General features: G+C 39.0%; 1 long non-coding RNA gene across 3 annotated transcripts; it reads left to right on the forward strand.

Annotated features, from left to right (window-relative positions):
- Positions 1–4,973: 4,973 nt before the first annotated feature.
- LOC139827193 (uncharacterized) lies at positions 4,974–16,524 on the forward strand. Of its 3 annotated transcripts, none has more exons than XR_011737503.1 (7): positions 4,974–5,216; positions 6,702–6,879; positions 8,881–8,976; positions 12,658–12,901; positions 13,804–13,942; positions 14,343–14,503; positions 14,807–16,524. It is a non-coding gene; the product is annotated as an uncharacterized lncRNA (long non-coding RNA). The 3 variants fall into 3 exon arrangements; XR_011737505.1 differs by having other exon boundaries at positions 15,919–16,524; XR_011737504.1 differs by having other exon boundaries at positions 8,941–8,976.
- Positions 16,525–17,091: the final 567 nt, after the last annotated feature.

The raw sequence follows: 17,091 nt of genomic DNA on the forward strand, positions 1-17,091 counted from the left end.
TAAATATATAAACAATAAATAAATCAGGACTGTACATTCAGATTCCTAGACAATTTCTGTGATGACCACCTAACTTTTGCTCTTGAATGATATTGCGTGTGCCTTGTATTTTTTAGGATGACTCCTTTTAGCTGTCTATAAATTAATAAATTCCTTCAGTTTCTCCCTGCACAAAAAACCCCAGCACTTACATACATTTAGATCCATCAAGGTTTCTCTCAACTCACGTATCATCCATGGTTTTGAAAATTTGGGCACAACTTCATTTTGCCCTCAGTCTGGCAATGTTTCAACTAAGTATTAGTTTTGTTTTGTCATGCGAGAAACGGTGGTGCATAAAGGAAAATTGTTTTGGCATTGTTATGACCTAGAAGTGTATTTATTAGCCTTGTTAGGTGACTGTTTTTATATAGTGCCCTGAGATACCATCCTTTTTCATAACTATTGAAATAAAAAATAAAAGTTAGACAGTTGGAAACGAGAGACCCTTAAAACTCCCCAGCTGCATGACCTGCAGCAGCTATTCACAGTGTCACCAGTAACATCACTAAGGATTGCAAAATATCACTCCCCAAATGAAATGTTGAGCACTCTGTGTCCCCTAAGATGAACCTGCACAACTATGACAGATGTTCACCAGCTGGAGGACATGATTTTGACATGTATCTGTTGAAAGAAATAAGAATGTAAAGATTTTTCCTAGTGTGATATTAATAAACACGGAGAACTGAAGCAGCAAAGTTTTTAAAATTCTGCAACTTAGAATTTGTTTTAAATATTGATCTTTTTCAGATTCAATGTCATTAAAAGTGATCATTCAAACTTTAATATTTTCCAGTACAACGATATATACAATTAAAATACAGTCCTTTCTTTGTTCAGAGAATTCAACAGAGCTAAGAATAGTTTTGTTTATGCTATGTAGTGTTCAGGGAAATGAAACAAATATGTTAAAAATAATGGTAATAAAAGTAATAAGCCTTAGTGTCTCATGACAGATATCTTCTGTCAAGTGGGTGAAAGAGTAGCAAAGAACTCTTTGGACACAGAAAAAGTACTGTCATGGAGGCACCCCGAAGTTAGTTTTAGGCAGACAACAAGGTCCAAAACAAACTTTTATTCTGGTCAAAAAGTTGCAGCAAATTAACCAGTAAGAAATGGGGTTTATGCAATCAGTTAGCAGTCCAGTAACATAAATACAGGTTCAAATATCAGTAGAGGAAAGTATTGGGGTGCAGCAAGTAATTACAATGGAGATCCACAGTGTGTGTACACGTGGCTCATGAAAAACAACGCCAAAGCCGTCCCCAACTCCAGGAAAATACACTCACTTTGTCTAGTGAGGAAAATGCTTGCTTATATTAAAGCAAGGAATTATTTCATACACTCGCTTATCTGGCAAGGAAATACACTTGCCTGATTTCAGCAAGGAAAATGCACTCGCTTATGCAGTGAGGAACTATTAAGTAAGTTATCACTCACCCACATGGTGCAGTGAGGCAGTCCCAGTCCCAGGAGGTTACCTTAGGCAGCGATCCGACCTAAGAGGAGGGTCTCTCGGCTGCATTTGGCCCACTGCTCCGAGAGGACACAGACAGAGATTTAATTTCCCAACCTGTGTTATACTGTCTAGTTTATTAACTTGGTATATTTTTCAGTCAACATTCATTTTCTGTAATTCAAATGCAGTATAAAAAATTGAGAAGCCTAGAGCCAACTTCTGGTGCCCTTTGAGCCTCAGTATATGATAGAATATTATTTAATTCCGCATTTAAGTGGGTGTCTGTTCTTCAGATGTCTTCACTGACCACATAAAAAACCTACAACAAAGAGATGCCTCGGCAGGATCCCCATTTTTTATAGTCGTGTCAGATCTGGCTGTGGGCATTCCAGAAGCTTCTCTGCTCCCCCACTCTGGCTATGGAGTGCCATGAAACTTCTCAGCACCCCTCCTACTCTGGCTGTGGGCGCCCAGAAACTTCTCAGCACCCCCCCCCACTCTGGCTGTGGGCATCCAGAAACTTCTCAGCAGCCCCCCGACTCTGACTGTGGGCACCCAGAAACTTCTTGGCTCCTTGGCGATTCTGCACCCCCTCCTGATCTCTCTTAACAACCCTGGCCAGCGGGCTCTCGGATCAAACAAAAGAAGCTGTTAACCCCGTTGCAGGAGATGGGGGAGGAGAAGTATTGAGGGAGAGGGGGATGTCCCTACACCTTCCATATTGAAGGAAGGTGGCGGGGGGGAGAGAGCGGGGTGTGCAACTGCCACAAGTATATATTAAATAAAAACTGATTTAGAGTCGAGAGTAATTTGATCCAAAGTCTTAAGTGCATTAATAACTATTTTCCTCTCATTACAAACCAAGATAGACTTTTCAGCACCTCTTTCGCTTTTGTTAAGTGTCCCTTGCCCCTACAAGTCCTTTACAGAAGGACCATCTGTACAACTCGGCGATGAAAGTTGCTATGCCAAATGGAAGTACCTACCTTCTGAGGGGGAACCCAAAGTCTTGAAAAAGCAATTTCTTCCTGTAAGATTAGTAATACTTCAGAAACAATTTACGTCATTCAGCTTGTTGCTTGAACCGAAGAAATGAATCTTTCTCACAGTTTGGCCATGACTAGTAGATATATCATTCTCCCTCTCTTAATGTTGTATATGTTTTGATTTCTCAACCTGTGTTATACTGTCCAGTTTATTAACTTGGTATATTTTTCAGTCAACATTCATTTTCTGTAATTCAAATGCAGTATAAAAAAACTGAGAAGCCTGGATCCAACTTCTGGTGCCCTTTGAGCCTCAGTATATGATAGAATATTATTTAATTCAGCATTTAAGTGGGTGTCTGTTCTTAAGATGTCTTCACTGACCAAATAAACACCCTACAACAGCAGGAAGACGATGTGTGTCTGTGAACTTGTAAGGTGGACTGCTTTAAATTAAACCTCTGCTACTGAAGTTTAAGCTAGCATGTGTTGTCTTTGCAAATGTATAGTCAAAGATAGCTAATGTGCCTTAGATTTTAAATAATAACTTATGCTGCTCTAGTTTGACTGCATTTCATCATATGCTAGTAACCTTCTTCATACAGAAAGGCACAGGTGTCAATGTTTTTTATTACTGAAATGAAAGTGCTTGCCTTAATATGAAGGGGTCAAGCTCCTTGTATTCTGTACCAAGTCTAGGAGAAACTCCAATTTCCTCAAGTTTTTCTTTTTATAGTGTGTTTGTGTGTGTGTTTTGTTTGTTTGTTTGTTTGGTTGGTTGGTTGGTTTGCTTTGTTTTCATGAATGGATTCAGGGAATTTTATCTTTACCAACTGGTCACTTCACTGAAAGTTGGATATTAATTTATAGCTAGACTCATCTACCAGATGTGTGTTAAAGGACAGCTGAAAGGCACTGTCTTTAGTGTACTGCTACTGTAAAGATATTCAATGTGATAATGTTTAGTGCACAATATTTTGTTCTCATTACTTTATCACCTATCACACATCTCATTTATGGTTTTATCACTCTTTCTTGTATTTCATAAATTAAGGGTGAATATAATGTGTTGTAATGACTGAAGAAGGCAAAAAATATTTCCTTGTATTCTTTACATATCATTGCATGTGCCTTTTGATTGTTCAACAGGATATCTTAATGAATAACTCTGAGGAAATTATAAAAGGTATCTGTCAGTTCTGAGAGCTGATGGCTGTTCTAACACCCAGTCATTTGAATACCAGCCCATCTACTTGGATAGCTCGCTGGGATTCCAAATAATCCAACAGGAATTGAGTCCAGACTATGGTTTCATCTTTTGAAAGTGTCTGAATTCAAAATATTTTAAACTCACTTGGCCAAATGATGTTTGATAGAGTTAATCACTCTATTCCCTAGAAATGTCTTTTCTATCAAGACTGGTTGTTAAATGGTTTTCATTTTTCCTTACTTGATATGCTAAAAATTTAACACATAGAACCTGGAATGAATTCTGAAATGTAAATCTGATTTACATTTTGCTATTCAGGGAATCTTAATGTAAGTTCTGTCCTGGATCAGAGCAAAGACATATTTGGGCCAATATGCTGTCTCTCGCAGTGTCTGCTGGTATGTGTAGATGTATCCCTGAATGTGCATTCTTTGGTACACTTTTCCTTGGTACACTTTTCAGGGTCCTGGCAGGCAGCAATTTAAGCTGGAGGTTCCCTGAGTTACTGGACTTCCCTGTGGAACTGTCCTCGGGCATTTGATTAATGTCTTCTTAATCTATTTGTAATAGAGCTAGTCTTCACTATTTCCGACAGCAGGGGGTTTCTCTGTTAAAAGGTGTTTTGTGATGCATCAGTACAGTACTGATTGATTCAAAGGTATACAGCTCCTTTCTGTTGGATCACTACCCCTTCGTTCAGGTAGTAACAAATTAATTTTTTTGAGATGTGAAGTGGTGCTACCAGTTAAACTGTCATTTCAAGGATTTTGTGATGGTTACCTAGTGATGTCTTTCCTCGGTGGTAGTAGTTTACATCTCCTGAACATGTACGTATGGGGTTTTTGGTTTTGTTTTTGTTTGTTTGTTTTTACCATATGTTTCCATGTACCAAAAAAATTAGTTTCATTTTGTCACCTAGTCATTCAGTGTTGTGAGATGTTTTGCAGTATCTCCAGGTGAAATTTGCTTTTGAATGTTAAATTATTTCATGTCAGCTGAAAATTTTGTCACATTTCTGGAACTCTGCTATATGATTAATTTTGTCCTTTCCTATAATGCTTTGCAATTTATTTAAAGGAATTCTGGTAGACTAACAAGACAGACCTGCACTTTATTTTAGAAACCAAAATGATTATTTCCTGTTATATTCTATTTATGCTTTAGTGTGTTAATTGATTTCTATATTGTATTTTTATGTTATAAGCACATATACACATAAGTATATGTATAATATATGTATTTTAATAATAATGTTACATTATGGAGGTGATGCTTACTTCCTTCAGGGATTGTTTCCAAAGCCTGCTTTGAAAATATGGCTCTCATGTCTGTTACCTTTTGTTCATCTGCCGTTGGATCCACATTAAGCAAGAGTTAGCATACACCATGTCCCAGTAGGAGGATCAACATCAGGGAACTGGTCAGCCTTATCTCAGTTCATGATAAGGCTGTGAAGCAAATCCTTCTGGAATTTAAATGACAAAAGGCAACTGGAAACAGCTAGCACACATTTAGCAAGGTAAGCTGGTGACTGACCAATGTGACAACTTTCTATGATGAGGCAACTGGCTCTGTAAATAAGGGGAGAGGGATGGATGCTGCTCAGTTCTACTTCAGCAAGGCCTTTGGCATGGCTTCTCATAGTATCTTGTTGCAAGTGAGACATGGACTGGAAAGGCAGTCTATGAATTGTGTGAGAAAAATCTATCTGAGCAACCAGTCTCAAAGGAGTTATCAGCAGCTCCAAGTACAGCCCGTGGTTGATTACTCATGGTGTCCCTCATGTGTCAATATGGTTAATGTACTCCAGGCTGCGAAGAATTGTACTTGGGGGAGCAGAAGGAGGAGTCAGATCACAAAGGTGCACAAACACAAGTTGCAACCTGGGAAAAGCTGAATGAGTGTTAAGAAGGGAAATTTCCATGTGAGGGTGGTCTAACACTTGAACAGGTTGCATGAAGAGGCTCTGGAGTGGTCAACCCACTCTAAGCTGGCCTTGCTTTGTGCAGGGCTTTGGACTGGAAGGTCTCCAGAGGCCTCTTCCAAAGTAAATTATGCTATGATTCTCCACCTCCATAAGGGGAAGCTGTGGCATGTGAGCTTCCTTGGGATCTTCTGTAGCAAATACATGTACAAAGAGCAGATTCAGCTCTCTGTTTTGTCTTTATCTTCTTTGTGCTCTCCTTTTGGTCTCTGGTATGCTCACTGGCTCCCTGGCAGAATTTCACTTTCCAATGTTACCCCAAAAATGCTTATTTCTCTAAAAAATTACTTCACAAAATATTTGCAACTTACTTTATTAACTTTTTATAGTTGAGCTTAATAAAGTCTACATTAAAAAAAAAATCAATAATTGCACACAATTTCTGCTTTCAGAAAGTTTTTCAACTATTTTCTTCTATACTTTAACTTGTGTGGATTTTTGAGACACAGAAGGTTTTTTTTTACAGATGACCTACCTTTATTTTGCACATCCTATTCAGGTTTTCCAAACAATCCTGACTTTTTATTAGTGTTTTTCTGGTTTTGTTGGTTTTGGTTAAATATTATTGCTAGGCAATGGTCAAGTAGAGCCCTTTTCATGGGGAAGTAGAGCCCTTTTCATGGGGAAGGAGAGGGGAGCTGAATTCAAATGCAGTATGATCTCATTGCTAGTTACCTCTTCAACTAGTCTTTAGGCTTAATCCAAGATTCAGAATGTTTTTTCTAGTGTACTGCAGGGAGAAAGGAGACCATGGAGAGAAGAAGAGAGGTCAAGTGTCTATGAACAATTTTTTAAAGAAGCAATCCTGTCTGATTCCTAAAAATGTATGATCTAAATCCACCACCTAATGTGTCATTTACTTAGTCTTCATAGAGATACTTGAAGCTTTCCCCTAGTACTGTTTGACCTTGTTTCCTTCAGTCTTGGAAAAATGATCACCCTTGCATGATATTGAGTTTAACTGAGATGCAAAGTCAACTTTTCGTTTCATCATCCTTTCAACATTTGTCTTTCTCATAGGCTAATTCAGAGCCATTGTGTTTCATATTTTACACAACTTAACTCCAGACTTTAATGAATTAACACTACGGAAAACAGAATTGTACGGACTCCTACAATTCACTTTAATGTACAGTTTCATTATGAGATCAAGCACACAGCAAGTGTCTTCAGATAGCTTTGGATTTCAGAAAGCAAGGTAGGAAATGATGCCTTAATACTTTTCAATAGGATCCCAATTTAATTTACACTTCTACTGACTGACTGTGGCTTGTCTTAGCTGACATCAGTTAAAAGGGGTCAAAAAGAAGTGAAACAATGAAAACATTTCCACATTAATTTCCTAGTATTAAACCCCCACTTATGCAATCACTGTGTTTTCATTCTTACGTGCAACTTTTATATACTCAGGCTCAGTAATCTGGTAATGAATTCAGTTAATGTAGAACACAAAATAAGAAGAACTATTCTACCATCATAAATCTGAAATTTCAGTTTCTGCTGCATTTTCAAGATGCCACATTTCTAAGCTGAACAGAATATATGATAAATACATACAAGCTTTCTTTACCTAAATTATTCTATGCACTTAAAATTCTCTAGTGCTAAAGTGGATACAGGGGAAAGGTTCCAAAGGATCAGTGATGCATTGGCAGTGAAAAATATGAGAAGGTTATAAAATGTATATGTCCTTATGTTAACTAAGTCTTGGACATAATGATAAGCTCTAATGTATTTTATTAAATTTGCATTTAATTCACTGTGTTGTGAAAAACCCTTCAATTCCAAAGAAATATTCTTTATAGAGCAGGAGTGAGTGACCTGTGGGAGAGGGGGAGCCAAGACTGAAGGGAAGAGACAGCCTGTCCTGCTCTTAGTCTTATTAGCCAGTCCTTCATAAGTGACTAATGATAAGAAGGAACCTCAGCAATTTTAGGATAATTGCCCAGTATTACTAGAAACCATACACATTCTGTTTCATGTTCATGACCAAATTAATCAGCCACTTTAAGCAAAGCATGTCCTTTAATATTTCCTACAGTTTAGGTGTAGACTAGGCTAGATAAATGGGAAAGACCTTTAATGTGCAGAAGTCAATCTCAGTTCAGAGGCTGCCCGAACTGCCCACCCTGTGATAGTGCGGCAGATCTGTGGACTCCTGTGGAGCTGGTTGGCCATACAGTTTCAGACAAGAGAAGAGCCTGGAAGCACATTCCTGTAGAGCACACACCAGGTATGGAGAGTGCCTCTTCCCTCATACCTCCACTAGGGCTTCCCTGAAGGAACAGACTGATCCGTCACAAGGGCACAGCCATACACATGCCATGCCTTGCCTTAGTTTTCAAAGATTTGTGCCATTTTAACCTGAAATATTTTAGAAATGAAGAGACAATATGCAAAAAAGTTCTAGTGACCTCCCATCTGGGACTTGCAGACAGGGTAAATATGATACCATCCAGCGCAGCATGTAATTTGCACTTATGCAATGCAGTAATTTCCACAACATCCCTCTTGTTAAGAGTATGACTGTATTTGGCCCTATTCATCCACAGCACACCAACTGTTTCCACAAATGAGGAAAAAAAAAATTGCAATTTAAAAATGTTCACTTTTATGTACCAACTAGTTTCTCTAATAAGACAATTTCAAACTGGAGAGCCTGATTTTTCCCTCATTACTCCAATCACACTCTGGGGTAGACCTTTTGAGTTCTGAAGAGCTATTATTGATTCACCTACCAGTATATATGAAGAAAAGCTAGGCCCAGAGATTGTTCTTTGCCAATGTCAGATAACATTTGAGCACTGCCACCAACTAATAATATGTGCTCACAAAAGGGCTCAGGCTCGTGGGATAATAGATAATTACAGACACAATTGTCCAAGCAGAGAAATATCCAAATCTCCTGTAGGAAACTGTGAATATGTTGGGACCCATGAGTATAAAATTAACTGCCGGGCTTCAATAAATATGGAAAGAAAACTTCCTAAAAGTTTAATATGTCATTAGTGTGGGATCTATTGAAGGATTTTTTTCAATCTACTTTCACCAAAGTACACCTATTTAAGACTCAGAACAATCCAGGGGACTGCTGCTGCAGCGTGTATATAGAATTCAGAATGCAAAAGCTCTCTTAATTTCACAATGGAAGTGGAAAATAGAATTTCTGATGATTTTTCAACCATGAAACTTTCTTTAGGACAATGTATAAAGGTGAAAATATTCCTTCAGCAGCTTTTCTTTTTTACACTTTAAATAGCCATGAAAAGGAATAATGACAGCTTCTACTTTCAAGGTGAGTTGCATATAATCTTTTTGTTTTGTATTATAGATCAGATAGACCTGTTCATTATTTTAGTCTTCCTCAGGGTTCCTGAACTGATATTTAATGTAATAAAAAGAACAGCAAAAGAGGGACAAAAATGCAAAAAAGGAGATATAGAATCCTAAAATAAAATTTTAAAACATCCAGAGTCAGAAGGGACCTATAGGGGTCATTGAGTAAAACTCCTGACTCCACACAGGGCAACATAAATGTTAAACCATACGTCTTAGAGCATTGTCCAAATGCTTCTTGAACACTGGCAAGCTCAAGGCCATGACCACTTTCTTGGGGAGTTTGTCCCAGACTCTGCCACAGGCCTTGCTAAAGTCAGAGTCAATGACAGTCACTGCTCTCCCTTTGTCCCTCCTCAAACCAAGGCTCAAGTTGGTCTTGTGCACAACTTGGCACACTTGAACTGGTGGTTCCCTGATGTCATCTTGTCTTTCATGTACCTCCGGGTGATCTTGTAGCCAATGTCTGTGAAAGGCAAGAGCTTCTTCCCAGAAACCTGCTGGAAGTCTCCAGTTCATGAGCTGCTTTTGATTCTTCCAACAAAACAGGAGAGCTTTTTTCTCAGAATGAGGAAGCAAGAGACTGCAAAAGCAGTTAGATGCTTTGTCCTTCATACTGGCCAACAGAGAAAGGGTACATCTCAGACTGAACCCCCTTCCACCTCCTGGGCCCAAGGACCTCCCTTGGTGGCCTTCCACTGGCTCCTCACCTTGAGCTGGTGCAGCAGCCCAAGGATGCCAGGCCCTCTGCTCCCCTCTCCCTCAGGGCTCTGTGCACCAGAGATGGCCCCTCTCCACGCTCCAGGGGCTGAGCTAGGGGACACCCAGGGAAGAAGAGTCCACACAACACTTTTATGGAATGCTGGCAGACCTTGTGCAGGATGGCTGGGCCTCCTGTTCCCCCCGGCAGGATGTCTGGGTGCTTTGCCCCCTCTTAGCCACTATCGAGCACAGGGGGCTGCAGGGCACCAACTCGGTGGGTGGTCAGTAAGGACCTGAACCCTCCTGCAACATTGTTACCACCATCTCGTTGACGAGATCGCAGAAGCAGGATGAGGAGATGCTGGACCTCAGGGCACATGAAGGGAGGTAGATAACAGTTTCTGTGCCCAAGGGGCAGCAGAAGGGCACAGGGGAGAAATCTCCAGGAAAGGGGCCCTCAGCTCCCCCAGCCCTCGTTCTTCTCCCACATTAGGGCATTTTTTAGGCCACAGAACCCCCGATTCCCAAACCAGCTGTAGCTGGCCACATGCACTGGCCACATTCACAGTCACCAATCACAGTGACCTCCTGCTGTCACAAGCCTCCTGACTCCCCTTTGCTCCAGGTAAGCACTATAAAAACAAGGTTCTCAGCAGCTGGCTGACTGTTCACTGAGCTTTGAGTCCCTTTCATGACAGACATGCTTGGAAGGAAGAGCAGCTGGAGCAGAAAGGTGAGTGGCTGCCCACCTTTGTATGGGACAGCAGAGATGCAAATTCTGGAAGAGGAAGAGAGGAGAAAGCTGCTTCCCAGGAAGAGGATGCCAAATCTGCAGAGGAGGAAAATCATCCAAAACGGCATTAAAGTAATTGCTCCTGCTCATGTGACCAATAGTGTGCAGAACATGGATAAGGCTTTACCTGCAAACAGTATGGGGCCTGGTCATGTCAATCCACCAAAGGATAGGTGGAGAAGGAACACCACCTGTAACATGTGGACTATGGACTATACTCATGTGACTGGTGGTGTGGAGTCCATGGATGTGGATCCAGCAGGGAAGAGCATAAGGCTCAGTTGTCTCAATCTGCAAAGGAATGACTTGAGGCCCAGGCATGTCAACCCAGCAAAGAATGATATGGAACCTATGCATGTCAATCCACTAAAGCAGAGCAAGGGGCTAAATCTACCTCAAGATGAACTGATGGAAGTGGATCCACCTGTGACAGGGCTGATCTGGCACCACCCAGCACACCTGGGCTCCCATCCACGAGATCACACCAATGGACATCAGAGGAGTGCCTGGCTGTCTCCCCACCAGCAGCCCAGTCTTTGCACCCCACATTAACTGGGAGAGGACAAACCCTACAGACATTCTGTAGGCTCACCTGCAAGATGTCCTGGCAGTAAATAGTTCTTTAGATGATTTGCAAGACTTGCATGGGCCCTCCTTTCCCATGCCCCCCACCATGCCTGAAGATGGTTAGCTATAGCATACTTAATGCACCCCAGGATTGGATATTTTGAATGCCAGGGCTTATTGTTGATTCATATTGAGCTTACCTTCAACTGTCAGACCCCTTTCTGCATGGCTCCACTCCAGCCTCTTGTCCCCAGTCTATACATCCATACAGGATTATATTCTCCCAGGTGCAGAATCTGATATTTGCTCTTGTTAAATTTCGTGTCGTTGGTGATTTCTCACTTTATTAGATTTTCCCTTAATCCTTACCCAGAGATACTCAACTATGTCATGCCCAACTGCAACAAGTGCTGTACAGTCAAACTGCTACCTTTCCACCTCACCTACCCTGACTATCTCTCCTGAAGAGCCTATAAACATCCGTCAAGCATTCCAGTCACAGGATTCTTCCCACCAAATCTCACTTGTGCCATGATGTCATAACTCTGGTACTGAGCCAAAGTTTATAGTTTCTCTTGTTTATTCCTCCTACTGCATGCATTAGTGTACAAACATAAAATGCACTCCAGTGTACTCAGTACATTGTGAAGCAGAGTGATGACCCAAACTATACGCTATTCCTCAAACATCGTCATGCCATCCCAGAGCTTATTACTAGTAATCCTGAATTTACACCTTTCCTGAATTTATACCTTTCCTCCTTCAAACCTAGTTTAAACCTATGAAATTGTGAGCAGAAATACTTTTTCCTCATTGAGAAAGGTGAATCTCATCAGGCCCCAGCAGGCCTAGTGTTGCATAGACCACCCCATGATTTAAAACCCTAAAATTCTGCTGGTGACACCAGCCTCAGAGCCAGATATTGATAAGCTGGGTCCATCTGTTTCTTTCAATGTCTCTACCTACAACTGAGAGGATAGAGGATAATACTAGTACCCTAGTACTGCTAGGGTAGCTTGGTTTCCATTAGTCTGAGTAGTTTAAAGGGAAATGTCATCTGTAACTGGTGGCAAGGAAAATGAGGTAGCAAAATATAGCTGTAAATATCCAAAATCTGATTCTCCTGTTAAATGGTCTTTTGAAAGAGAAAATCTCAGTGGGAAAGACTCATCTGAACTTCAAAGCAAGTTTTTAACATTTTGTAATAAATTTTAGGACAATATGTAAAACCTTGACTAGGAAAAACATTACTTTGTTTCAAAACAATAATCTTAGTCAAAGTTACTCTACAGGTGTTACCAATCATTTTTATTAAAGATAAAGGAGATTTTTTTTGACACAGCAACATTTTCTACAGAGTACAGATACCAAAAGCAACTGATGTAAAGTAATCAAGCTTAATACTGAGATGAAGATGTCTTTTCTGCAAAGATATGTTGCAGAATTATATGCTGAAAAATAATTGACTTAATTTCAAATGCATGGCATTTTACAGTGATTTTTTTTGTTTGTTTGTTTGGTGTGGTGTTTTGTTGTTGCTATTGTTTTGTTACACTGTTAATTTTTATTAACATGTAGGACAATAAGAGCGAGTTAGATTGTTTTAGAGACTGGCATCCTGCAATGACTGCCTGGGAGAAATTTTGTGACATCACACTGATACCTGGGAAACATGCATCTCTGCTGAATCCTTGGTGGTGAGGAGACAGTTCGTGTCTATGTGTGGGACCTGGCTGTGCAAGAGACTGTCAGGATTTTTTCAGTCTGAAGCTGTTTGCTCTATGTTTGAGCAGCTGCAAGTCCTACCCTCTCTACACTTCCTGTAAGTAGTTTATGTAACGAAACAGTACTTTTATACTGCCTTACCAGAGCTGTTTTGTGATGTGATAAATACCGGCACAGATCAGGCTTAAAAATTTTCTTTCAAGTTTGCAACAGGGAAAAATTGAAATAACAGTTGAAAAAAATCTTCTCTTTGAGGTGGCTGGGAGATACTTGCATGATTTATGCATATTGTTTGTGTATAACAAATAAATGAGGACTTCTGCACTAGATGAGAATGATTTTTCTCCTCCACATCTTAAATTCCCCACCTTTTCATTACAACAAAAGAACTAATAAGTGCCCAGGGAACTTGAACTGTTATCTTTCATGTAACAGCATACAGCACTGTTAGAATCAGATAAATGGCTTATGGTTTCTGAGGACACCTTTGTTACTTTTTTTAGATACTTTTGACTGTTTAGATTCTGTTCTGCAGATTGGTATTTCTGGATGAAGTGAATAGTGCATATACTTTTAGGTTATGTGGATCCATTTTCCGATGTCCAGTTTTGTTCATCACCCATAGGGAGACATCTAATCTTTTTCTTGTCTCTGCTGTACTATTGTCTTCTTACACAGCTACTCATTAATCAAGTAGTACATATAGCTCAGAAAATGAGATTTCCCGTATTTTGACCTATTGTTAAATTGCCATCTTTTTAGTTATAGTTGGTGTCTTGAGGAAAATCTAGCAAGACAGAGGTAGAGGAACTGAATTTAGCTTTTTTTTTTTTTTTTTAATCAGTATTTTTTAATAGTACTTTGTCAAATTTTGTTTTGAAATTGTCTGAAAAAATGTTTTTATTGAGCATGTTCTCTCAGACTCTGTTGCAATAAAACAGCAAACATCATTGGGATGACTGATACAAATTTCAAACATGGCTCCACCAACATTGACAGGAATGCTGTTGAACAAACTGCTGAGAAAACAGAAGGATGTACACAAGTGCATACAGTAAATTCAACCAGCTTCATTGCCTCTCCTCCCTAAAGAGAGCATCATCAGACATCCTGTTAAGGATGCAGTTCCAGATGTAAGGTATTGTTTGTGTGAAAGTACTCAAATTACTGCAAAACAGATATAATGTTGTGATTGCTACTGTGATTTTGTTGTGTTATTATGATTGCAATTATGATTTCTAGCAGTTTGCGCTCAGTTGTTCAGTGCTGAATATGAGGCAAATTCATTTTTCTTTGGGTGGACAAATTGTGGTGTCTTAAGTAATCTATCATATAAATAACCTTTCTGTATGTGTCTGTGTACATATATATACATATAGAGTAATGGTTGCTGTGTGTGCATATTTGCTGTCATTGCTACTTCTTTGTCTTCTCCTGTCTGAAAAATACAAAGGGAAGAAGTTATATTGCTTCTGTAGAGAATTACTCTCTCAGTCTCCTGAAAGAGATAAAATAAAACTGAGACAAGTATTTTCTAGTTCATAGAGGAAAAGATTTAATAAAGAAAAAAGAAGCAAGCACCCAGCTCCAAGAAGATCCCCATAGTAAAGGTTCAGAAGGCAAGAAGAAAAAGAGAGTCTTCCATTGCTCTCAAAGATGACAGAGAAAAGGCTTGGCTTATTTCCTCATCTCCCACCAGGTATGTAGTATGTTGACCTTTTCCAGCCTTGTCAGGACTGGAGAAGAAGGGGTCTGCTGTATAAGCTCTTACATGATGCATGTGTCAAAACTCTGAAGCTGATGGGAAAAAAAAAAGAAATCCTAAAAGATCAGTAAAGAATCTGACATGCCTGTGACATTTCTGACAGGAAGGGCTTCATGATTTTGGGGTGGAAGACAGAAAGGATTCAGTAAGACAAGGAAGCAAATTTCAGCAACTTCCTTTGGGGTGTGCTTGGGTTCAGATTCCTCCTTTTCCTCTTCTTTACCCTCACTCATTCAGGAGTCGCTGAGATACTTGAATCTCAATCCTGCTCATCTTTCTTTGTGAAGAAAAAAATTGCTTTGAAAGAACAAACTTATTCTGATATAAAATGGGTGAATGGAAGAGGAAGATGTCTATCTCCTTTCCTTTCAAACTGAAACCTCAGGTCAGATAACATCAGGATCTACAAGAACACAAAACACAAAATAGATACTCTGTGCAGTCTGTTGGGCAAGAAGAAGGTTCCAAAAGAAGACATTTCTTACCACAAGCTAGGAAAGAACTTTCCCAATTGGGAATGAGCTCAACATTTTTGAAATCAGTCTATGAAACTTTGTAATTGCTTCAGTGTGGGATACCAATGAGTTAAAGACCTTCAAAAGTTTTCTGTAAGAATGGTTGGCTGAATCAGATCAAAGCCTTTCACTGTATCTCTAACACTGGTCAAAAATGAATGCTTAATATACAAGTAGGGCAAGTAGTGATATAACCCTGGAATATCCCCCAAAGTAATTCCAGTTCAAGGATCAATGTGATATGACTTTTAAAGACAGAATTATGATCCTGTGTTTTATAGCCTTCAAAATATTTTTATCAATATGTTTATTCCTTTGTTGACTAACTGAATAATGTCTGTTACTAAATTTGTGACAAGTATTTTTAATATGGGGAAACATAGATCTAGCTAATGTTTTTCTATGTTTTTTAGTATATATATATATATGATTATGGGGAAGAACAAAGGGGATTATTTGTGTTCATAAATTTACGGTGATTTCAGAATACCTTGACCCATTTCAAATTATTTCACTTTGGAGGAGCTGATCTCAGAAGACATCCTGTGCTTCTGAGCTGAAATTTGAGTCTTCATTATAAATTAACTATACTGGTGGTAGAGTCTGTTTTGATACTACCATTCTCTGCAAGGGTCAACTTAAAAGGTATGGTAAAACCTGCTGGTCGTTATAGGGGAGGATCTTAGTCTGCAAAACGGTCTGCAAGGTTATTAAAATTATAATAACGTTAGAATAATGAAAGGTTCACTTCTGTAAAGAAATGTACAGATATATTTCATGTATTATAATAGTTTGCATTCAACATAACTAGAAATTAAAATCTTTCATTTATAGTTTTCTTGGACTTACAGCAGTCAGAACCCAAAACTGACGTACGATGAGCTAAGTTTTCTGGATGTCTTTCGTTGCTAATTACACAGCTATACTTGCAAATCTGAGTAAGTTTATTGTATAATTAATGCATTAGGGATTAAGGATGTAGTGTTTAATTATGGTTGGTCAGCTTTTAAGCCTTATTTTGTAAGAGAATAAATCCTTTTCTGTAACATATATATTTTTTATGTCCCAAAATCAGAGTTGAAATTTTATTTGTAGATTTAGCATACCCTGTGGATGCATTTTATAAAATATTTATTTTCATTCCTTCAGAAAAGCTCTGAGATATATTTGATTATGCATATGTTTGCTCAGCAGTTTGGATTGTTACTTATATTTTCAGAAGTTTCTTCTTGAAGGGACTCAGTTTTACAGATTTACAATCTATGTTGCTGTAGACTAACCCATGATTTCCATGAATTTAATGTCACATTAAGATAATGGATATAGTTGCACAAATGTAATTTATATCATGAGCTGCACCTCACAAACTGTTTGTGCAAATGCAAGTGATGTGTGGTAACTGCATATTCTTACACTGGACATCTGAGCAGTAAATTTTGATATGACTGAGCAAGTGTACATGTATGATACAGCTGGAGACAGAGGTCTGAAGCTTCATTCTTCCCAGTGTTCCCAACTGCTGGTTGCTTGCTCACAAGCAACCTAGGTACTACAGTATGAAGCATGAATCTTAGGCTCAGAAATGGAACAGTTATTTTGTATTTTTTCTGTACATGCTATAGTCATGTTAAAGATATAATAAATCCTAATGTCATCTGTTCCACCCAGCTATTAAACTGAGCATGACAGAGATTATATTCTTCATATGTGATCTATTATAGTTATTGTTTTTCATAAAACAAACAAACAAACAAACAAAAAGTTTTACCTGGGAGGTATTTGGTGTTCCCATTAAATGATTCTCAAAGATTATAGCATTTAGAAATTTGCAGATTCAGATAAATCAGAGGAGGAGGTGGCTCTTCACACAGTAGGCAGTAGAGCTGTGGAACTCATTGGCAAAGGGTATTGCAGATGGTGAAAGATTACCTGAACCCAGAGGTTATTGGAAAAAAACATGAGAGATAAAGCCATTTAAGGATACTAAACATAAATTGATACTGTGTA

Source organism: Patagioenas fasciata, chromosome 2 (assembly GCF_037038585.1).
Source record: "Patagioenas fasciata isolate bPatFas1 chromosome 2, bPatFas1.hap1, whole genome shotgun sequence".
NCBI lineage: Eukaryota > Metazoa > Chordata > Aves > Columbiformes > Columbidae > Patagioenas > Patagioenas fasciata.